Source organism: Lissotriton helveticus, chromosome 4_1 (genome assembly GCF_964261635.1).
Source record: "Lissotriton helveticus chromosome 4_1, aLisHel1.1, whole genome shotgun sequence".
NCBI lineage: Eukaryota > Metazoa > Chordata > Amphibia > Caudata > Salamandridae > Lissotriton > Lissotriton helveticus.
This window is the reverse complement of record NC_136063.1, coordinates 1259920382-1259945314: the sequence shown is the minus strand read 5'-3', so window position 1 is coordinate 1259945314 and position 24933 is coordinate 1259920382. Positions and strand designations below refer to the sequence as shown.

The 24933-nt window shown below is 45.2% G+C and overlaps 1 long non-coding RNA gene across 1 annotated transcript in view; it reads left to right on the top strand.

Annotated features, from left to right (window-relative positions):
- The first annotated feature begins 20401 nt into the window (after positions 1–20401).
- Positions 20402–24933, top strand: part of LOC144829065 (uncharacterized) — a 72140-nt gene continuing 67608 nt past the window's right edge. Inside the window, exon 1 of the long non-coding RNA XR_013610588.1 lies at positions 20402–20511. This is a non-coding gene — a long non-coding RNA (uncharacterized LOC144829065). The remainder of the gene's footprint in view (positions 20512–24933) is intronic.

Below are 24933 nucleotides of genomic sequence, written 5' to 3'. Positions count from 1 at the left end.
ACTTATGACAAAAGTATGGCACACCTGAAGCCATCTTGATTGGAATATACCGGTAACACTTAAAACATTTAATTTAAAAAGGAACAAAATGACGGGGTTCATTTTGTCATAGCAATTATGGTTAGTGCTGTAGAAAGAAAAATTAGGACATGTTTCACTTGTGATCTCAAATATCTTCCCGTTATATTTCAACAGGAGCAGCCTGTAAGTTGATGCCTTTGTGTTCTACTGCCGCTTCCCAGAGTGTTCTAAAGAACAACAAGAGCGCTAACAGTCTTACTTATGACAAAATTATGGCACACCTGTAGCCATCTTGATTGGAATATACTAGTAACTCCTAAAATATTTAATTTAAAAAGGAACAAAATGAGGGGGTTCATTTTGTCATAAAAATTATGGTTAGTGCTGTAGAAAGAAAAATTAGGACATGTTTTAAGTGAGATCTCAAATATCTTCCTGTTACATTTCAACAGGAGCAGCCTGTCAGTTGATGCCTTTGTGTTCTACTGCAGCTTCCCAGAGAGTTCTAAAGAACAACTAGAGAGCTAACAGTCTTACTTATGACAAAATTATGGCACACCTGAAGCCATCTTGATTGGAATAAACAGGTAACACTTAAACCATTTCATTTAAAAAGGAACAAAACGAGGGAGTTCATGTTGCCATAGGAATTATGGTTAGTGCTGCAGAAAGAAAATTTGGGGAATGTTTTAAGTGAGATCTCAAATCCTCTTCTTTTTCATTAGAAAATTCTGACATGCAGACTGAAACAATCACTTTCAATACCAGCAGTAGACTTCCAGTCAACTCCCTGGTGAGCAGTAGCTTTACTACAGTGATCTAATGAACAACCAGAGTGCTAATATTCTGAATATATGGCAAATGTGTGATACATCTGAATGCATTCTGAAAGCATTTCCTACTGAGGAGTCTGAGGTGAATGAGGAAATTAGGACACTTTATAACAAATAAGTCTCCCAAGATGGCCACCAGATAAAAAAGAGCCCAAATGTAGCACAAATATCACCCAGATGTAGCCCACATATAGCCCAATGACTGAAGTGTGCAAAACACTTTTTATTTTTCGTTTTTCTGCAGTTTTATATAGTGCAGACTGGTCAGGTTTTGGAGCGTTACATCTTACTTGGACCCCTTATTGCATATTTTGCACGAAGTACATGAGATTGATCTTGCAAAACATTGAACTTTACGGTTCTGTTAACCTGAAGTTGCTCTGAACCGGGCTTTGTAGCACCTGTTTTTACCTACTGGTTTTAATTAATTCTCACTGTATTGTATTAGGAAACAGGATTTACTGTTTTTATATACACTTTTATTATCTATGTTTATAAATCAGATCGAATAAAGTTTAATGAATTCTATGGCAGGACGGAGGCGAGGATTATGCATTTCTTTTCTCATTTCTTTGCGTAGCAGTTCAAAGAAAACGTAACACAACAGTCATTAAACAAAAGACTACACAACTCATGAACCATTAGAGGGGTAGTCTCCAAGGCAACTATAGTCCAATCATATCACAGTCCATTGTATATAATATTGTGATGTCCATTCCGCTTCCTCTTTCTTCACTGCTCTTCAGTTAAGTGCATTCCTTACATTCTTGGCTTAATCTGACGTTGTTGCTGTTTGTATAGCGGTTTCTTGTCCACATTATTAGCATTATTGCCTTGGTTTTGTTTCATATGCCCTGTGGAGAAGGCTCTTGCCCGAGCACATTCTCCCCCTTGCAGTTCATCCCGCTGTGCGCTCTGCGTGCGGTGAGATCCTGTCAGGCGCGTCTGGTCCGAGCAAGGCAGCTGCTCCTGCTGGTCTTTACGCGCGTTTGTGAATCCGGTCACTCCTTTAGTGTCCGCTTGATTCCCGACCAACCCTCGCCTAATTTTGACACCGCTACGCTGTGATTTCCCCACATGGCCACGTTAGTGACTAGTGCCACCTGGTGGTGGTAATTGGTATTGCGCCTTAGACTATTCTTATAACAGCTTCGGGGAAAGCCCAGTTGTTGGAGCACCGGCGAGGGGGCTGCCTTAAGGATTTTAAGGGCATTTGTTCTGTGCTCACACCCTCTGCTATGATGTCTTCTCCTGTAGACCATTTTTACTCCTACCAGGAAGTGGAGGAGGAATGGCCCCCCAACTTCTCTCTCCAGCAGTGGACCAAGCCCTCTCTCTGGCTATTTTTAGGGCGCTGTCTCCTCTTAGGGATCAGGTTGATAAGCTGGCGAAAAGCATCCCTGGGGTGTTCAGTGACCCAGATCTGGTGGTGGCGGGTCCCAGTAGCTCCCAGATGGGGAATAAAAGGGCCTTTAAGCATAACGCGGGGCACTTGGAAGGATTTGATAAGCTTACGGAGACCTTCCGCAAGAGTGCGCAAATGCTAAAACATGCACCCTGCCAGGGGGGGTAGGACCCTGGAGAAAATTGCGATGCTGTTGCCACTATTGTAGTCCCCAACGGTGGGTTTCCCTTAGAGGGAGAGGGTGTATCGGAGGACGATTTCTCCTCTGATTAGGCTCGGGCGTCCCTGGCATCCAGAGTCCCACTCCTCTCAGTCCCGGGTTGGGGATGGGGTCCACTCGGACATGTTCAAGCCTACCAAAATTTACCACCCTAGGTCGGCAGAGTGGACTCCTGATGCCACAGTGGCAGAGTATGTGGTGGGGAAAATCCATCAACCCCTTGAAAGGGAGGTCAGGAATAGGATGAGGGGAGAATGCCCCAGGCCCTCACTGAAGGGAAGGAGGCACACACGCCTGAAATTGATGAGAAACTATGTACCTTTTTCTCCAAGTATATGAGGTATCCCAAGAAAGGAATTGACAGGTCTTGGACGTGGTAGGGCCCTTGACCCAAATTATTCAATTGGCGGAGCGTTCAAAAGAGTCAGGATCCCCTTTGTCCACGGATATTGTGGCTGGTTGGGCGCACAACCCTAAACCATAAAACACTACCCCCTCCACTACCCAAACACTACTGCACTACCCTAAACCCTTAAACACTACCCCCAGCATGACACCATACACTACCCAAACATACCTGCACTGCCCTAAACCCTAAAACACTACCACCAGCACAACTTCCTACACTACCCAAATGTAAATGTGTTTGTGTAAATGTGTTTGTATTTATATAGCACCTTCTACCCTGAGGTCTCGTAGCGCTGTATTCATACCGCTGTGGACCCCTTCCTGGCTTTCCTGTGAAATATCCACTCCTGGGCACCCCCAAGGTGAAGCCAGGCATCCAAGCGCTGCTGGGGCCGTTGTGGAGGTTAAGCAAGCTATTGCCCAGAGTCACAGAGTGGGACCCATGATTAGACTAGGCACCGAGGCGAGAATTATTAGGTCCGGTGAAAATGTGTCCAAGAGCCACCGAGGCGGGAATTGAACCCTGGTCCCGGGCCAGACCTCTGCATCAGGGTCTGCCGCTCTAACCATTGAGCCACGCTTCTCCACCCAAACACCACTGCACTACCCTAAAACCTAAATCTACCCCCAGCACAACCCCCTTCACTTCACAAACACCACTGCACTGCCTTAAACCCTAAAACACTACCCTAGCACGACCCCCTACACTACACAAACACCACTGCACTACCCTAAACCCTAAAACACAACCCCCAGCATGACCCCCTTCACTTCACAAATACCACTGCACTGCCTTAAACCCTAAAACACAACCCCAGCACGACCCCCTACACTACACAAACACCACTGCAGTACCCTAAACCTTAAATCTACCCCCAGCATGGACCCTACACTACACAAACACCACTGCACTATGGTAAACCCTAAGACATCAACCCCAGCACGAGCCCCTTCACTACGTAAACACAACTGCACTACCCTACACCCTAAAGCACTACCCCCAGCATGACCCCCTTCACTACCCAAACACAACTGCACTACCCTAAACCCCAAAACACTACCCCCAGCACGACCCCCTACACTACCCAAACACCACTGCACGACCCTAAACCACGACCCCCTACACTACACAAACAGCACTGTACTAACCTAAACCCTAAAACACTAGAACCCTACACGACCCCCTACAGTACACGAATCCCACTGCACTACCCTAAACCCTAACACACTACCCCCTACACTACACAAACACCACTGCACTATCCTAAACCCTAAATCACTACCCCAAGCACGACCCCTGCACCACACAAACACCACTGCACTACCGTAAACCCAAAACACTACCCCAGCACTACCCCCTACACTACCCAAACACCACTGCACTACCCTAAACCCTAAAACACTACCCCTAGCATGAACCCTACACTACCCAAACACCACTGCACTACCCTAAACCCTAAAACACTACTCCCAGCACTACTCCCTACACTACACAAACACCACTTAACTACCCTAAACCATAAACCACTACCCCCAGCATGACTCCCTACACTACCCAAACACCACTGCACTACACTAAACCCTAAATCTACCCCTGGCATGACCTCCCACACTGCACAAACACCACTGCACTACCCTAAACGCTAAAACACTACCCCCAGCACAACCCCTACACTACCCAAACACCACCGCACTACCCTAAACCCTGAAACATTAACCCAAGCATGACCCCCTACACTACCCAAACACCACTGCACTACCCTATACCCTAAAACATGACCCCCTACACTACACAAACACGACTGCACTATCCTAAACCCTAAAACACTACCCACAGCATGACCCCTACACTACACAAACACCACTGCACTACCCTAAATCCCCCTACACTATACAAACACCACTGCACTACTCTAAACCCTAAAACACTACCCCCACACGACCCCCTCACAACACAAATACCACTGCACTACCCTAAACCCTAAATCTACCTCAGCACGAGCCCCTACACTACCCAAACACCACTGCCATACCCTAAACGCTAAAACACTACCCCCAGAATGAAACCCTACACTACCCAAACACCACTGCACTACCCTAAACCCTAAAACACGACCCCCAGCACTACCCCTACACCACACAAACACCACTGCACTACCCTAAACCCAAGAACACGGCCCCAGCACTACCCAAACACCACTGCACCCCCATAAACCCTAAAACACTACCACCAGCATGACCCACTACACTACTCAAACACCACTGCACTACTCTAAACCCTAAAACATTTTAAAAAGGACATTTTTGTGGTCTCAAACACCAATTTTGACTATTTGTGACGTACAAATATTTAGCATGACTGGCCGTAAGCTCTTATAAATCAAGCCCAATATGCATAGAAAGTTGTTTTTCATATGCATTGTTTTGAAGTATTAAGCAACATATGAAGTAATATGTTAGTGGTGTTCAGGTTTCTTATTATCTGTCCTTGACTGTTCATGGATGTCATTTAGGGGTTGCCAGGGGTCTCAGTTGCGACTCCTGGCTTGCCCCTTGCAACCCTAGAACTGCCTTTGCTGCCTCTGGCCTCAGGGATCACAAAATTAGTCCCAGGAAAACAGTGGAGGCTCATTCGTATGAATGTTTTTTGGGGCTGGAGGGTCCTTTTTTTTCTGTCAGTTATTTATTACACTAATAGTGATTATTATGTTATCCGCTATTAGTGTAATAAAGAATGGAGTACATTTAGCTATAATAAGACCCTCCCTGGCAGCTGAGGTAAGCAATAAATTGCTTTTAAATTTATGTTGTGTGCATGCTTGCGGGTGAGAGTGTGTTTATGTGAGAGACATTGGGGATATTAACAACAAAATGACAGAGCGTGCTGTTACGCTAAAATTGGTAAATCCGCACGCCGACATTTTTAAAACGCAGGGATGCGACATGTTTTTAAAAATACAGCGCACCCCTCCGTTTCCCCTAGCGCTGGATCTAATAAAGCTACCTAGCACCAGCACAGGCACCCGTAAGCCATGTTGCAAGGGTGCCTGCGCTGCCGGAGCGATGGTTTATATGCAGGAAGGGGCACCTTCCTGCACATAAACAATCTTGAAAGGCGATTTGCTCTTTCCATGTGTGCTGCAGAATGCAGCACACATGGAAAGAGCAAAAAACATGGAGAAATTAATAATTTCTCCTCATATCGCCAGTCTAAGACCAGGTATTCCCTGGTCTTAGTTTTTGGTGCTGCCCCAGCATTGTAAATATAGGGCAGCGTCAAAAAGCACTAGTTGTTGCGGTGGAATGCCCACTGCAACACCAATTGCATGCCCCTTTTACGCTAAGTGAAGCGTGAAAAGGGGCCTTATTTACAAGGTGGCGTTAAACCATGTTAACTGACTTAACACTGCTTTGAAATTAAGGAGAAAGGGATATCGCCACCAGAACATCACTAAAAGTATCCCCTTGTAATATGCCCCAGTGTATTTATGTGTGAATGTGTGATTATGTGTAAGCATGTGTACATGAGTGAAAGTCAAAGGGAATGATGTCACTTCTGCTACCCAAGTTATTATGATAAATTGACTTTTATGACTGCTTTACCTTCAACTGCTAACGTTTCTCGTCCTTTTATTGGTATGTTCCTTGTTTTGTTTCTCTTGCATTTAAAATTCCTGGTTAAGGTGCAGTATTTTATGTCAGTTTCAATAACAAAAATGTTGTCTTTAGCAAAAATTGTATGCTAAATACCATTTGCAAAAATATCAATCATTTGCCTATAGATTTTGTTTTATCAACTCCGATGGTGTGATTGTGTGTAAACTATATTTAGGACATAATATTTTTAAGCGGACGATATTTGGGACACAATATTCTGGTATCATAATATAGTGGTCACTGATTGCTTGCAGGTGGATGGAATACAGGGTTCATACTAGGCCAAGGCAATATTAGGCTAAAGCAACACCATCAGGAAGACATCCAATTGCCTGTAACGGCCAGTGTGTTGATAGAGTGGTGGTGCAGGGGAAGGGGGACAGACGAGAAAAATGAAAAAAAACACTTCCCTGCCACATCGCAGCATTGATCAGCTCTCTTCTGTAGGTACAGGCTCCCAGAGTGCACTGGGTCCAATCCTGATGCTCAGGGCACAAGTCCTATAAATAGAAGTGGGGGGACTCTCCAAGTTAGGTGGTGTCACAGGAAGTGACATCACGGCAGGAAGTGACATCGTGGCAGGAAGTGACATCACGGCAGGAAGTGAAACCACATGTGCAGCAGATCTATCATTTGCACATATTTCAAGATTTAACGATTGAAGCTTCTCAGTACTTAAGGTCTCTGTATGGAGGAATTAACAGCCCAAATGTGGATGTAGTTTGGTGTACAACTACATTAGTCAAGCCATTAAGTGCTGTAAGCGAGGCATACTAAAACATTGCACCCTGACCAAAAGCAGAGTTTTTGCGGTGAAAAAACCCAAAGAAAACCACATGCTATAAACTAAAATAGTGATTATCAAAATTATAAAATTTATTACGCTACCTAGAACGCCACATTTAAATATACTGACAGGTAACCATTTTATCGGCCTCGGAATGTGGTAAAGCATCAGGACTCCACATCTGCACGTTCTTTGCAGCAGGCACATTAACCCTCTGCGCTACTTTCATGAAGAGTCAAACCTGCCATCAGACAAAACTTAGCTCTCTCCACTAATCACCAAGTTATCTTGAACATTTATTGTTGCATAAGAACATCTGGACACGTGCTTTTAATCCATGTGTTATTTTCCAACGCAGCGCTCCAGAGGTGAGAGCCAGGTGATGGTGCACCACCTTAAAGTCAGCCCTGCATGTATGAATTCAGTTTTTTCCATTTAATCGAGGTAATTTTAGCTTTGCCAGTTCCATAATGGCACACTGCATTTACTGCAAGGCACAAAATAACTGCTTGTGAGTGTTACTCGAAATATCATCCAGTACATTTCACGCGTAGGCACTCCACAAACACAAAAATGTAACCCATATTATGCACATTGAGAACTTGGTAGCTGTGCTGTGACATTGTACCTTTTTGTGCAAATTGAGCCTGCCACATAACAATGTTATAAATATTAATGTTGTATTGTTCGCCCAGAAAACAATGTTGGCCCGATTTGTTAGACAAGAATAACTGTTTAGGCATAGCTGCAGTCATTTTCTATCTTAAAGCAGCATCCAATATGACTGTTCTATGTGCCCATGAATATATCACTCCAGACATTTTCCAAAGTCTGCGTCCTGCAGCACGTCGTGGGTCAGAAGGAGGAGGGGGCACCGATTGGTCTTTGCTGTATGTGTAGGCCTGGTAACTGTAATGTGGCATCTAAGAGCAAGAGGCCTGATCAAGAAGTCCCCGTACCTTGCCTTCTTCAAGAACTCCCAGCTCGAAGTCAATGCTGCGTGCTTCTCTCTACGCGATAACACAACAGTTCTATTTTAACAAAACTGGCAGATCTAAGTTTGACTAACGGTCCGAAGATAATTAAACGAAATAAAACAGCACATCCTTTGTCAGAAACCGTGCTGCGCGCTCTAACAGAAGCAAAAATGCGCAATAGTGAGGCAAGTCAATTTATGCAAGTAGGTGCAGGGGCGTGGTGACCGGCAGTCCGAGAAATCTCTGGGTTCAGCCGCAATCACCCGGAAATGGGTGGTTTGGTGCACGCTCTATCACACTTTTGATGAGCAGGGCAGGGTGGCCGTCCACATGAGTGATACCCCGGCACGTGCCCTGCTGATGCTGCTTTCATACTGCTGAAACAGCATCAGGATTGGCCTGAGCACAGGCGACTTGCGCTCCCATTTAGACTGGGAGCCTGTGCCTGCTCTTTCCTACCCAGCAACGCAGCTCGGGTTGGAGAGAGCTTCAGTGCGCATGACGGTTTGGCTGGCCTGTCAAACAGTCATGTGCACTAAGTAGCAGTGCAATCATTCCTCCCCCAGCCTGTCATCACCTTGACTCCTCCCCCAAGCCTTGGCTCAGAGAGAAAAAATAAAAAGATAATTAACTAGGGTATATTATTGTTTTATATCTCATTTCTTTTGCCGCTAACTGATGGGGTGCCGCTCCTCCGCCATAGCGGAGGAGCTGCCGCTACTGATTTCCCATGAATGAGACACCCGTGGTTCCATTGCTAGGGTGGAGAATCTCACTACTAAAAGGGAAGCAAATAGCTTACCACTGCCCAGGACAGAAATCGACCTAAAGACCACCGCATCACCAGTGTCTCAAAAGTCAGGCCACACAACCAATCTCAATAAACACTGAATAGGCAGTAAAACATGGAGCGAAACACAGTGCACATTTAGGTCAATGCCCATTACCTCAGAGGAACATGCAGTGAGAGGTTGGGTTTTGTGAAAAGTAGCTGTATCAGAAGGCAGACCAAAGTCTACGGCTGGCTCCAGCCGAGGAGGAAAAGAGCATCTCGTATAAATGTACTAGTAGCTTCAAAGAGTAAATCTGTCCCTCAAGGGCTCCCGGGCGAAGGGGGAAGCAGTAAGTGAAGGTGAAAATATGTAGATCCATAAAGAAACATGCACGTTGCTACACAGAGTGATATATTCTGCTCCTACGGTTTCTTCTACATTTACGGGTCGTTGCTCTGAAATCTGCTTCTGTCCTTTCTTTGAAATCTCTTGGGGTCAGATTTACTCTTTGTGTATGGACATTTATAGGGTACTTCTCCTGCCAGGATGGCTTGCTGTTTCACACTCGCCTTCCAGTTAATCTCCTGGTTTCTAGGGACCTGGTGCTAAAATATCTCTAGTTATATAACATAAAACCTAGTTTCCATGTGATGCTTTCCTGTTAAAACATATGTTGTTTGTCTGATAGATTACAGGTGCCAACCTAGAGTATACACACATATTTTTTTGATTTTCTAAGTAAAGTTTTCCTTCAGATTATAACTCGCGCAATACACATTTTTAGAAGAATGGAAAACATTAAACTGAAATAAACCTAGCACGCGCTGTGTTATGAAGTGGAAGACATTCTCTAGAAAAGCAACAATTTTAGTAACAAGTACAATATACAATTTTGTTAAAAATAGTTAGTAGTAAGGAATACTACCCTATGCCCCAAGATGCTCTGCTACAGTAAGGACCACCAGATATAGTAAGCCATTTAGCTGTCACAACCTCCCCCCCACCCCAATCTGATCAAATCACTGGGTTTAAGGCAAATTAAAGAGCTTTTTACAATGCACTAAACCCATTTTGTGCTTCAGTAAATTGTTTACAAATTGCAAAATGGGTTTAGAAATGCATAACAAATTTACATTTGAAAAAGGTGTACTTAGGGTGTCCCTTCCAAATTGTTATGTTATGTTATAATGATTTTATAGCGCGCTCTAATACTCCAGAGTGTCCTGGCGACGCGTAACAGATACCTGATGAAATAGGGCCATTTAATATGCCTGCTTAAAGAGGAAGGTCTTCAGCTGCTTTTTAAAAAGTATGAGGCTTTGGGTGTTCCACAGTGACAAGGGAAGCGAATTCCAAAGGGAGGCTGTCTTAACAGATAAAGACTGGCCCCCACCCGCATTCTGCGGAAATGTGGGATCGCCATCTGTCTCATGAAGGCAGAGTGTAGTGGTCTGTTAGGTGTATAAAAGGAAAAGCGCTTCCTACGATACAATGGTCCAAGATCCTGTAGAGCTCTATGGGCCAGAACGAGAGCCTTAAATTGCACTTTCTGAGCCACGGGCTGCCAATGCAGCTCGCGAAGATGCTGTTTTACACTAGACCACCTTCCAGAGATGTTAAACAGGAGTCTAGCCACGGTGTTCTGTATGGTCTGAAGCTTATTAAGTAGGTACCCCGGGATACCCACGTACAGAGCATTGGCGTAGTCAATGCGGGATGGAATAGGCGCCCGCAGAACCGTCTTCCTGGTCGTCCTTGGAGCAACGGAAAAAACCTTCTCAGTGCTTTAAGGGTGCTGAAACAGACTCCAGTGAGTTTCTTAATTTGCACCCCGAAACGCAGATCCTCCTCGAACCAGACCCCAAGATTTTTAGCTGGGGCGCCCACAGGGTGAGGACAGGGGTATTGCGAGGGCCATAAGGATGCCCTAAAGGCGGGCGGAAACTGGCCAAATAGAAGGATCTCGGACTTGTCCTCATTGCACTTAACATGTGCCTGCGCCAACCAGCTAAATATAGCAGAAAGACAGTTACAAGCAAGGTCTGTGGACAGGTCAGCGTTCTCCCACGTAAAAAGAAGCTGGGTATTGTCTGCATATGCAATTATTTTTTCACTGAGTTCCTCAGCTAAGGCAATCAAAGGGGTCAGATAGATATTAAAAAGCAGAGGACTCAAAGTAGAGCCTTGAGGGACCCCTGTGAGCATTTTTGTGGCCGAAGAGGCACATGGGGGCATCCACACCTATTGGAAGCGATCTTCCAGAAAGAATTTAACCGAATCCCAATGCCTATGTTGTAAAGGCGAGCAAGGAGTAGATGGTGAGGCACCGTATCGAAGGCGGCAGAGAGGTCAAGTAAAATCAAGGCCGCTCTGCCTCTCGCATCCAGGCAGTCCCTTATTGCCTCTGCCACCTCCACTAGCGCAGTCTTAGTACTATAGGTTGCCCAGAAACCAGACTGCGACGGATGGAGGAGGCCAGAAGACTCCACATAGGCATCAAGCTGACGAAAAACCACCTTCTCACAAACCTTTGCCAGAGCCGGCAAAAGAGACATCGGGCAATAACTGACCAGTTTGGATGAATCGAGAGAAGGTTTCTTCAAAAGAGGTAGAAGCTTAGCCTGCTTCCAGCTCCCTGGAACCATAGCTGTCTGTAAAAATAGATTAATAATCCTATTGACCTCAGGATAGACCACTTCCGCGACCCCGGCCAGCACTCTGGCCGGACAGGGGTCAGTCGGAGACCCTGATTTGAGGGATTTAAGGATGGTCAGGCTATCAAATCCAACTATAGGCTCGAATTTCATAAACAGAGGGGCCAGTGGTAGAGGTGTAGGGAGGGAAGGGAAGATATAGATCCCCGGTGTAGCATCCCCCGGTCCCAAACAATTTTGAATGATCTGTACCGCCTCAACAAAAAAAGTAGACAGCTCCTCACACCATTGATCGGAAACAGGCAGGGCCATTTGTTGTGCGGCTGGTGACAAAAAGCTACTCACAATAGTGAAAATCTCCTTGCTATTGTTGTTAGCCTTTGCAATCCGATCAGCATAAAATACCCTTTTTGCCTCTCTAATTGCTGCATAGTATTCTCTCTGCGCTAAGCGGAGAGCCTTTTTAGCCTGAGGGAAATAATGCTGCCGCCAGCAGCGTTCCAGGGGGTTGCAAGCCAATTTAAGGTCTCTAAGGGTGCCTGAATACCATGGCTTGGAGGATGTTGGTCTCGGTCGCCTAGTGGAAGGGGGTTTTTGTACCTTACAGACTCCTTGGCTAATCCAGGATGAAAAACTATCCACCGCCTCCTCGAGACCCAAGGTATGCGCCGGGCAGGTCTCCACAATAACCCTGGAAAGGGCCAGAATGTCAATCTTCTGACCCGGAATGTTATTCGCCGGGGTAATAGAGCAATGCTGCTTCCCTATTGACCAGGAAAATTGTACCAAATGGTGATTGACCAAGTCACCTGCAGGGGATCATCCACCGACAGGGCAAAGTTGGAACACACCAGGTCAATAATATGTCCACCTTGATGGGAAGGTAACTTAACCCACTGAGTAAGGTGGGCCAAATCAAACAAACCCATTAGCTCCCTAGTGCCTACAGAATCTGGGCAATCTACATGGATATTAAAGTCACCCAAAAAAAGGAATTTCGAGAAGCGAAGGGTACGAGGAATGATTACATCATCCAAGGCCCTCAAAATAGCACCCGGTGGGCCAGGGGGCCGTTAATGCAGTATCCCACCCAGTGTGAAATGGGATGAAATAACGATGGAGAAATCCAAATCCTCCCCCTCCAGTAAGCCTGCAGTGGTCTCGTACGAGAAGGACCACGCCTCCCGATACACAACCGCAATCCCCCCTTCTCTCTCCGACAAACAATCTAATCTTGCAATTTTAAATCCGACAGGAATAGCCAACTCAATAATCGGGGCACAAGATTCCTGGAGCCAGGTTTCAGAAATAAATAACAGATCTAAGTGTCCATCTGAAAGGATTTCACATATGTCGGAAGGATGCTTAACCATGGAGTGAGCATTAATAAGCGCTGCCCTAACTTGTTCTCATTCTCACTGCCTAGGACCATAGCAGGCACCCTGGCATGAAAATGAAACTGACATATGGGACAGGTCCGGAGTAGACATTGAGGTACACCCCATTTCTCCCCACCACCACACCTTGCCTTGTCTAGAGCCAGCAATTCCGATCTGCTAAAAGACCTTCTGCCTCCTAACTCCTCTGACGAAAAACCGGCAGCATGGCTGGCGCTGGTCACCTCCAAGGCATAGACGGGCGCAGACGGGCTTCCCTTTGGCGCGTCCGCTGCGCGACCGCAGCATCCGGTTTTAAATAGGAAGTGAGGGCTGGGGAAGGAGCAACAGCTAGAGCGCTAACCTGTCCACGGGGCCGCTCTAACAGACAGACACCACGGAAACCAAAAAGAAAACACAGGTAGCAGCAGCTAGCAGAACATAATTAAGAACAAAATTGCCAATATATTGAAAGCAAATACAATGTTTAAAAATGAGCATCTAAAAAAGCCTCCCGAACACCGCAGTAGCCCAAAGGTAACGCTATTACAAGTGCGCGACCGCAGAATCTGGTTTTAAATAGGAAGTGAGGGCTGGAAGAGGAGCAACAGCTAGAGCGCATACCTGTCCACGGGCCCACTCTAACAGACGGACACCACAGAAACAAAAAAGAAAACACAGGTAGCAGCTCCTAGCAGAACATAATTAAGAACAAAATTGCCAATATCTTAAAAGCACATTGAATTGTAATTAGCAATGCAATATATTGATGGTTTACAACCCCAGTTTTGAGTGCATACTACTGATAAGTTACTGTCTTCTCAAAGTAGGTGGTAACCCGTCCGCTTAAAGAAAGAGGCCCTCTTTGGATCTCTTCCCCTTTCTGAATATTTTTTAAAGTTTGTTGCAGAGTAGGGAATGATCCGCAAACCTACTGCCAACTCTCAAACAAACTTTAAAAATAAATGCTAACTTTTTTTCTTTAAATGAAGCCTGTTTCCTTTAAAGAAAACAAACTGCATTTAAAAAAAATAGTTCATTTGGTTTAAATGTGAACACCATCATAGCTGTCTGCTAACCCTAGTAGGCCACCACCCCTGTGGTGGCATCCAATCGGTGTAAGTTTCAATTTGTTACCTACCTCATTAATATTCATGAGGTAGGTCAGATTGCATCCCACTCAAAATAGTGTTTTTTTCCTTAAACATAGAAAGCATATAAAGTATCAAAACATGTTTTCATTTATTTACAGGGTATTATTTTCTTAGAATTCAAAAACTCAAGCCTATGCAAAACCCCACCAATCCTTCCTTATATATAAGAAAACAATCAGTAGACACAAAACAATACAGAGGATTTCAACATGTTGAAACAAACAAACATGGAAAGATAAATCATCAAATTGGCAAAATGAATAATTCGAAGGTAATAATTTCTATGATTCTTCAAAAATTGTCATTCACTCAGACATTGTTTTCAACATAATATGGGTTCCTAATAGGATAAGTGGACGTGTTGCATTAGTGCATTTTAACTATTAGAAGTGCCAAAGGAGCAGCTCAATGTGTTTTTGTTTTACTGGTTACCCCAGCTCTATCTCACTAACTGAAAGGGTCCATGCTATTTTGGGGGTTTTATTAATAGTACATAAGTCAGTTTGCAAAATCTCATTGCATTTGCAAACATTCAGTGCACAATTTAAGACCATTTTTTGCAAATCCTATGTTACACATTTGCATTAGATTCCCTCTGGTGGTACTCTTTTTACTGTATACCACATACCACCATTATTTATTTATAGGGCGCCAAGCTTCTTGGCGCTGGTAAAATAGCAAAGCACATAAAATGCTATGGCGGGTAAGAAATTCATTGAAGGAAGGCCATTAGGCTGGAAAGAGAAAGGTTTCCAGATTCTTCAGAAGGTTAAAAGATGATGTTGCTTGTCAAAATACTCGGGTAGATTATTCCACAGTTTGGCAACCAAGCAGGAACAAGGTTTATCAACAGGGGTCACCTCGTATGTTCTCAGAACAGTGAGAATGACTTGGCCCCTGGATCTTCCCTCAATCAATCATAAGGTCTTGTAATGCGCAACTTGTGAACCCAAAGGATCTCCAGGTGCTGGCGTTCTGTGAGCCTCAGTCGGGTGGCTGTGATGGTCAAAGAGTCAGGTCTTGAGCTTCTTCTTGAAGTCCACTGGTGAGAGGGATGTGCATAGGTGGAGGGGTTGGTGGTTCCAAGACTTGGCGACGGTAGGAGAAGAAATGTCCTCTGCAGCGGCTTTGGTGGATTGCGGGGATGTTGGCCAGGGCCAGGGTGAAGGGGAGGGCTCCCTGGTTGGCTGGTGGATTGTCAGGCTGTTGTTATGGATGGCTTTGGAGGCATTAGTGAGGAGTTTGAAGAGGCTTCTTTCCTGGACAGGAAGCCAGTGGAGAGCTCTGAGGCGGGGTAAGGTGCTGGTTCTTCTGGGGAGGTCAAAGATCAGTCTAGCTGCTGAGTTCTGAATGGTCTGGAAGCGGCTCATGAGCTACTTTGTGGTTACGACATAAAGTGTGTTGCTGTCGTCCAATCAGATGGAGATGAGGGCATGGGTAAATCTTCTTGGTCGAGACGGGGATCCATCAGAAGATCTTGCAGAGCATGCTGAGGGTGTGGAAGCAGGCAGAGGAGAAGGCATTGATCTGCAGCTTCATGGTTATTTGGCTATCCAGGACGATTACAAGGTTGTGTGTGTGGCTGGTAGGTGTGAGAGAGGGTCTGAGTGCGGTGGGGATCCAGGTGCCATCCCAAGGGAAAGGCTTGTTTCCAAAGATGAGGACCTCTGTGTTGTCAGAGTTTAGTTTTAGGCAGTTGACCTTTATCCAGGTGGCATTGTCAGTTATGCTGTTACGGAATTTGGTCTTGGTGGTGTCCTGTCATCCATGAGGGAGAGAACAAGATGGGTGTTGGTGTACGAGATGATGTTGAGTCTGTTGGTGATGTCTGCAAGAGGTGTCATGTAGGTGTTAAAGAGGGTGGGGCTGAGGGAAGAGCCCTGGTGAATGCCATTGATGATATCTTTGGGTGAGGTCCAAGATGGCGGATTGACACCGCCAGTTCGGAGTACAGCTAATGGAGGGTCCGGTCATGTTTGCTGCAGCTACTGATTTTTAACAGCTAGCGGCTAACTGCAACATTGCAACTGCAACACTCTTGGCGGAAAAGATACTTGTGAAAGGAGACTATACCGCTCTGACGACTAGGGCGGTAGCTTACCGTAGTCTTGCAACCTTCTGAGCGGGGCTGAGCGGGGCTGAGCTGGATGTGGCGGCTGATTGGAAACCGGCTGAGGCAGTTGCTCCGGTCCGTCCGGCTGACTCGGTCCACCCCCGCAAGTTCGAGCAGCTGGTCTGTGCTCGGCTGGTTTGGTCTACCGGCACACAAAGGTTCAGGACCTTCGCCGGCAGCGGGATTGCTTGCGATGGCGCCAAAGATACAATTGAGAAGTGCTCGAGCGGCGAAAACAGCAGGAATAAACACCGGATCAAACGCTGTAATTGTTACTGCTGTGACTGCTGTGACTGCTATGACAGCTGAAGGAGTCACTATGGAGGGCTCCGAGCCACCGGAATTCGGCAGTGAAACAAAAAACACGGGCAGACCAGAGAAACCTGGACCAGCTATCAGTAAGCCACTTCTTCGTTTACCAAAGTTTAATATACCAAATCAGACTGCAATAGGATCCAGTAACATTGATGCATCTGTTGTGTTAGTTACTTCTAGTCTGCCTGGCAACATTGTTACCAATTCAGTAAGTAGCGAGAATACTGTAACTGCTGAAATTGCTACTACTGATGTTGCTGCTCCTAAAGTTACTGCTGGATTAATAAAAATTTCAACAATTTTAAGTGACTGCGCCTCTATTACATATTCCCAGGGGCAGCCCCACTCAGAGGTCAATAGTACTTATACACCTCCAGCTCCCTGTGAAGAGCTGCTGCTCGGTGGAGAGGAGATAATAGGGGAGACAGAAGAAACAGTGGTGGTTAGAGAGGAGGGAATAGGGGAAGTAGAGGAAACAGCAGAACCAGCGGTGGAAACAGAGGGAGTAGAGTATGCTGAAGGGATTGAGACTGATGAGGAATATATTGACTTTCACGACTCAGTCAATGGCACTCCTTCCAGCTTAACTAAAGTTACTAGCATAAAAAAGGGGAGAGGCAAGCCTAAAAATAAGGTCAAGAAAATAATCAATAAATCAAAGACCACTACTGCAATGGAAAGAGTGATAGCAGAGAACAGCCCCTTACGGAAGTGGGTACAGGCTAAAGGTGGTGTGAAAAATATGGCATTGCGACTCTCAGGAAACAGCCCTACTGAGGCAGCTGCTGCATTGGGGGAATAAAATCGCTCTGGGGAGGTGCCGCAAGTAACTGCTTCAGCTGCGCCAGCAAGAGGTACTATGGAGGCGCCTTCTATATCTTCAAACTGTGACATAATCTCTACTCTGGCTCCTACTGTGGTTTCGGCTGCGACCGCTGCCTCAAAAGAAATTTCTTCTTCTGCTTTGCCAACCGTAATAGTAACAACTTGGTCAGTGTCAACAACGGCTTCAGTATCAGTGTCAGTGGAAGCTGCAGCAGCAGCAGTTGCAATAAAAGATCCTTGTTATACTCAAACTTGCTCGGCTATCGCCTCAGATAAATCTCCACTAAATACCTCACAGCTCACCACAACTCTTGAGTGTAACTCTCAAGGGGAAGTATCTTCATCATTTAAGATGATCTTGCAGTTACTTAATGAACAAAGACATGAAGCTCAAGTTCACTACCAACAGATGCGTGAAGACAACAGTAAAACCCAATCCTCGTTGCATGAGTTGGCTTGCAAATTAGGGGCTATCTCTCAGGAAGTCGAAGAATTACAACAGAGAGTTGTTACAACAGAAGAAAAATCTAATCATTCTGATATTGTGGTGAACAAGCATGAGGACCAGATTGGACAAATGCAAGTCAAACTTGAAGATTTGGAAAATCGACAGCGCAGACAGAATCTTCGATTTTTTGGGATTGCGGAAGGAGCAGAAGGAGCAGATGCTAGGGCATATATTGTGCATCTATTTCAGAAGGCCTTCCCTGATTTGTCCGACTGGGATTGGGACTCACAGATACAACAAGCCCATCGGTTACCTCTGATTCAAAGAAACAAGGGGAGTCAATATCCTCGCCCCCTCTTGATATGTGTAGGAAACTTTCTGCTGCGTCAGGCTATTGCGTTAAAAGCAAGACCTAATACACCAGTATCTATTAATTCTGTCACTTTTTTGTCAGATCAGACTTTAGCAAAGCCACTATGGAGAGGCGCTGGAAGCTGCGCCAATTCATCGACCCGATAAAGGCTCTGGGGGGTCAAGCCTTCTTACAAGAACCTGCAAAACTAAAAAAAATTAAGAATGGTCGCACTTACTATTTTTCTGAAGCAAGTGAAGCTGAATAAGCAATGATCAAATGGAAATCAGAAAGTAATGGATAATAAACTGAGCGACCTAACTATATCTAATAAATAATGATGTGCAACCCTTCATTATGTTAATATTATTTAGATTTCGGCCGACTAAAAGCTGAATTTTTGGATTATCTGATATTATTATTTGATACTACTAGATGTGATATGAGCTTGCAGCATTAGCAGTAGCCGGATCCATGTGGCTGTGACTCCGTTTAGCTGCCACTACAGCGGCAGCTGAGTTAATGGGGGGACCTTCTTTGAGGGACAAGGGTGGGAGGGGGAGAGGTATGGCTAGGGGGGATCTGATAGAGGGGCCTTTTTATCGACCTTGGTAGGATGAAGGTCCGATGTGAGCCCTACTTGACAAAATCTGAAAATATGCTAAAATGACCAATTTTCACCATATAAAATCAGCAAATGAAATCCCATGGATCCCCTGAATCCCGGGGTTGTAGGCCCAAGCCAAAGGCCCAAAGCCACCGGCTTATGTTAACAGAATCCACTGAGCCTAAATAGTTTTAAACGTGCATTTCTGATGTGCTGAACACAGCGAGGCAATTGAGCAAACCTGAAAGTTACAGTAGCCTTTCACAAGCCCCATTGCAAGACACCCCACACACACACGTACACAGACTCAGTCATTACAAGTTGGCACATCTTGGAATCTTGCAGAAATGTTGTTCTGAAAGATAGCTTGCATGAAATGAATGTCACAGCACCTCAGCACCTGTTGTAAGTTCCGCTCTAACACATATATTTTTAGAAATGTACAAGATGTCCTCTTTTAGAGAACAGAGTCTTCTTTGGGGGTGAGCTTCCGGTGTCCTAGAACACATGTGGCCAAATGACCTGCATCAGAAAGTGCGTCAGAAAAGGCGTCAGCACAGTGTTGGTTCTGCATTTTTCAGGTATATGAGATTCAGCCCGTCAAATCTGAAGGCGGGGTTCTGCTAATGCAACTTCTTGCATGCGGGCTCTCCGGCTAGCCGATTGTCTGACTTGGGGTGTCAATTCCTCTCTCTCTCAGGTGGTGGGCACCCTAAGCCAGATAATACTTTTGTCTTTTAAGTGTCTGTCCTCGCTCTGTACTTTCCATTCACACCCAATCCCTTGCATTTTAGGTTCACTTAGGCTATTAGGTCCTGCTGGGATAGTCTCCATAGGCTAAGGGGCTTCTGGGCACTAGACTTTATAGAGTGTCCTGCTTACCCCAACTAATTTCAATTGTGCCCTTTTTGAAAGATCCCAGTCCTTTTGCACCTTGGATCTCTTTGGAATGTCAAACATGCATGGGTAATTCTCTTCAGAAAGGCACATTTCTAGGCACTATGTTTTCATAGAATGTATCCTGTGCCTTTTTAATAATGCTGGCCCCTCACATTAAACTATTCAATCTGCAGGAATTATTCTCTTCATGAAGGCTGGTTTCAAGTTCTCTATATGTTCATAGAATGTATTCTGGGTCCTTCTTAAATTCTAGCTCTAACTGATTTAAATGTGATTTCAATGGATCATTCCAGCTTGCTTCGCAGCACTTTAGAGGCAAGTTCTATTTAGCATATACTCCTGGCAGAGTGAAGCCAGATTGTCTTAAAGAATATTCACTAGAAATGCGTTTTATCGAAATACATGTGTTTTGTGCAATAAAATGTCACCCAACTGTAATCTTTGTTGCTTGTTCCTTATTCCTCAGTGAAGTATTGCGTCGGTGACATGTGCCCACGGCTCGAAACCACAGGGCAGGGTGGTTTATGGTTTGTAACTCGTGACCACACCCCTGAGGGCTTCAATTCACCCTTCATCAGCTGGCGCCCGAACGTCCATCATACCACATACGTCTGCAGTGGGTTTGGCGCACACCACAGACAGGTTCCTGAGAGCACCGCCGCCGCTCCTTGGGGCAGAGACCACGGGTAAGACCAGGGGTTTTGTACTTCCTTGGATTTCCTGGGTCTCTGCTGCCTGGGGGTGCGACTGACTCTTTTGTGGACTGTCTCTGGCTGTCACCTGTCCCTGCGGCGCTATCTCTGGTCATGATTTCAACCCAAAATGTCTGTCCCTTTGTGTGGTCACGATTTGTCACTTTCTTGTCAGAGGCCAGTATCGGCTTTTCTGCTGCTTATTGGTTCATAACAGTTGTGCCTTCGAGGTTGGGGGTCTTCCTGTTTTGCACTCTTGTTTGCTCTGCCGGTTCCGGTCCGGAGGGGATGGTTATAGCGTCAGTGGTTCTAGGTTTTTTGTTCCCTCTCCCCTCGAGTCTGTGTGCAGGGTGTCCCCCGGAGCCTCTGTGTCCGGGGTAGGAGTTAGAGTCTCCCCTAGTTCTCCATTTTCGCATTATGGTTTGACGTGCAATTGCATTTTGTTCTTTGCCATATTCTAGGTTGATAACACATTACTACTTTGCACATTGTATTGTATTGTATCTTTCTATTTTCTTGTGTGGTCACAGTTTTTTGCCTTCCTGTCAGATACAGCGGCTGTGTGCGGTCCCCTTGTGGCTAGCTCTGGGTAGGACTCAGATCTCCCCCCCACCCCCGCGGCATTGCCTATGGTCACGATTCACGAACCCTCTATGTATCTCAGTGGTCCCGTTTGGAACGCTTCCTTGTCAGGTGCCCTGCTCGAGTGCTATTTAAAGCTCAACGTGTGTGGCTTGTGGCTTATCGCCTCCCTGCTGGTTCGAGCACGGAGGGAGCGAGTTGCGGTGTAATTTCCTGTGGTATCAACTAACCCCCCTAGCTTCATGATCCCTCTCGGCAGTTCGAGTCTGCGAGATTGGGTGTATTCCGGCAGGTCCGGAATCGGGTTCGAGTCCCAGCCTCCTCTTTTGTGGGGAGGTTCGCGCTTCCCTACCCCAGTTCGAGTCTAGGGGTACTGGGTGTTTCCTGGGTGTGTCCAGGTGTTCGGCTTTGGGGTGTGGTTGACACGTGATTGTGTCGTGTTCGGCTTTGGGGTGTGGTTGACACGTGATTGTGTTGTCTTGGACACATGCTTTTTCTTTGATGCTGCTTGCCACCACATACTGCTAGTGCCCTCACTTCGTCTATGCTCCTGCTCTACATCTGCTTAAGCACATTATTGCTCCTAAGTGCTGGCTCTCCACTGTACTGTTCCTGAGTGAGGTGGGTCCTGAGAGGTACCTTTTGACCCCACGTTCGAGTCTTGGGAAGTATATATTTATTCACCTGTACAAAATATTTGTATTAGTATTGTATTTTACTCTTGCTACACTGGTTTCCCACTCGCTTCATGAGCTCTGTGCGTTATTTATTATTATTATTGTTTTGTTCCCATTAAGGTTTTCACCTTGTGGTCTCCGTCTCTGGCCTGTGTTTTCTTTCACGGGCGTTCTTCTTGTCTTTATTTCCTCTCTGCGAGGATTGGGTGTCATTATTTTAGCCTTTGTTAGACTGCTCATTCTCTCTCTCTGTTTGCACCATCTCCCCAGTGATTGTTTGTCTGTCATTCGCCGAGCGACTGATAGCCAAGAAGGGGTGGGCACGTATTTAATTAGTCCACCGAACCCCTTGACATCCTCGTCACATCCTCTATATTCGTGATGGCCATCACCACCACACATATTATAAATTGCTCTATGCATCTGGTGCATGACGTTCCTGTGGCAATACATATAACCGCTTTTAACACAATAAAAACACTTGATAGCAAGAGCCGAAAGCGCCTAGCTAAGGCTTGGAACATTCTAGGGTTCCTGTTCACTCCCAATACCCAGGTGACCGTCTCCACTATTTCCATGATTGACGTATTTGCCTGCACACATGCATTTTTCTGCAACGGGCCTAGCCCATCTCAGTCCACTCATTCTATAACTCATTCAAATTATCAGGGTCCATCACACGGCTCAAATTCCATTGTCATCTCTGATGAAGAAGACGCAGAATAATAAGATTCTACGCAGTCTGTTGTAGGTCCACTCATTCGGCACTACCAAAGAGCCCCATGCAAAAGATTCAGGCAGTGTTTGAGAAAGGAACACTAGATCGATTCCCCAACTTTCCCAACATCTAGGGTAAAGATACATAAGCAGGGCACACCCGAGCAATAAAATAGCATCTCTCCTCACAGGCTCACAGTGATCAACATAGACACTAGTGTCCCTATGAATAGGATACTGAGTTCTACTATATATAAGAATACATACTGCCTTTCACATATACTTTATCTTAAAAATTGAAAGTTGGGAAAGACTGCTAATTCTGTCAAGCTTTTGAACAGGATACTCACTTCAGTCTAAAATTTGCCAGTTTTAGCGGGCAATGCCACCCTGGTTGCTGCACAGGATCAAGAATTACAAGACAGTGTATACCCCTGTGTCATTAAGGGTATAGGAGAGGGACATATACCAGATCTCAATTGCAGCCACTAAGAAAGAATAGCCCAGGCAGAATGTGGTTCACACCGGAAAGATACATTTAAAAGAATATCTTGCATTTATACATTTAACAGGGGGGGGTTTAACATGGAATGCTAGGTAGGTAATAAACAGCAGCTAAAGCTTCAATGCCCCCAACGCCAAAGAAATAATATGGGGAATAAGCCTCCCAATGCTGCATGATTTATTTACTCAAAAATAAGCTTTACATATATTGGCAAATTCGAAAATTGTTTCTTCAAAAATAACATTACGTGTTCAGAAAATATCTATATTTTCTATCAAATATATGTTTTTCAATTTTGATATACATACATTAAGTCAACAAAGGACAAAATAGGTTTTCATTTTGTAAAGTGAGCTACATAATAGAGAGCTACCAGTAGCTCAAGAGCTACTGGTTGGAGAAGCTTGTTGCAATTGCTGAGCAGTGGTGGTTGACATGAGCATGTAGTGTGTTTTTTATTATAGGTCACATTTTTTAAGTATTTCCATAGATTTAAAATATTATTCTTTGCATTTGAATGAGGTTGATTTGCACTCCAGAAATGAGCATTTAAATGGATTAATACACTCGACACCCCTATCTCTATCTTTGTGTGGTCACACTTTGTAGTTTTTTTTCTCGCAAATACCAGTTATAATTTACAGTACCCGTTTCAGTGGTTCCTGTGGTTTCAAAAATGTGCCTTTCAACTCCGTTACTTTGTGGCGTTACACTTCTGTGGTGTACTCCTGTATATTTAGACTCCCTCAGCAGCTCAAGGATTGTATGGGGTCCAGGGGTTTAATTCCTGGACAAATGATTTGATGTGCCTATACTCAGTGTGATTTCCTTAGTGTAATTTCCTTGTATAATAACTGCCTTACACTCCGGTTTCGTTTCCATTTTTTCATTTCATAACAATGTCATTTCATCTTCATTGTGCTGTCCTATATATAGACATCATTTAAGGGTTTTTTATTCCTCTTGCTTTCAAAATTAAACGATGTCCTTTAGGCACCTGGCCTCTCCCAAATTCATTTCTCACCCCTCCTTCCATTGTCGGAAGGACGGCAAGGCGAGACTTACTGCCTTTGTCAGCTTGCAATTTGCGCGCACAAAAAGAGGAAGTGCTCTGTGCCAACAATTTCCTGCCACAGTGGTTCACTTCGCCGCATGGCACTTCACCCAACACGATATTAAACACCGGTCTTCCACAGTCTCTCTCTCCTTCACATCTGCTGAACAAACCCCTCTTTCTCTCTCCTTCACTACTAACAGTTCTCTCTCTCTCCAGCTCGTCCCCCAGATGCCCCCTCTACTCTGTGCTGTGCAGCAGCACACGTCATACTTCCCTTTTTCTCCCGGGGAAGGATATTACTTTTTTTTTGCCTCCATCTAAAAATACGTTTTCCATTGTTTTTGCTTTCTGTCTGTTTATGTGTGTGCTTCATGGTTATCTACAAACTGACTACATGTGCCTTGCCCTTCGCCCACTTCCAGTAAATTCTTTTGCCTCTCATTTTGCGCCTGCACACTGATTGCCAAAAGAGGAGGGGTGAGAACTGTATTCCATCCTGGCACTTGACTCCCTTTTGCTACCCCCCCACACCGGTCATGCTCCACCTCTCCTTATCTCCGTAATGTCCAGCACCCCCCCCACATATCCTTCATTGCACTATTCAGTTCTCTCACGGTTACCTGAATTAATTCACAATACCGCTACCAATGTATTGGTACAGCGGCCCAGCATGAGCGTCTACTTAATGACCAAGATGCTGAATATGTCTGCTGAATATGTCAAAATACTCCGTAGGTCAGACGAGGAAAGAGCGAAGAAAAACGAGCAGGCCCAAGGTACATTTAAATGTTATGTTAATAACATGCCCTGGATACCCCCACTGGCTGTAGGGGGAGGAAGTATTTTGCAGGCATTAAATGACCACATCACACAGCAAC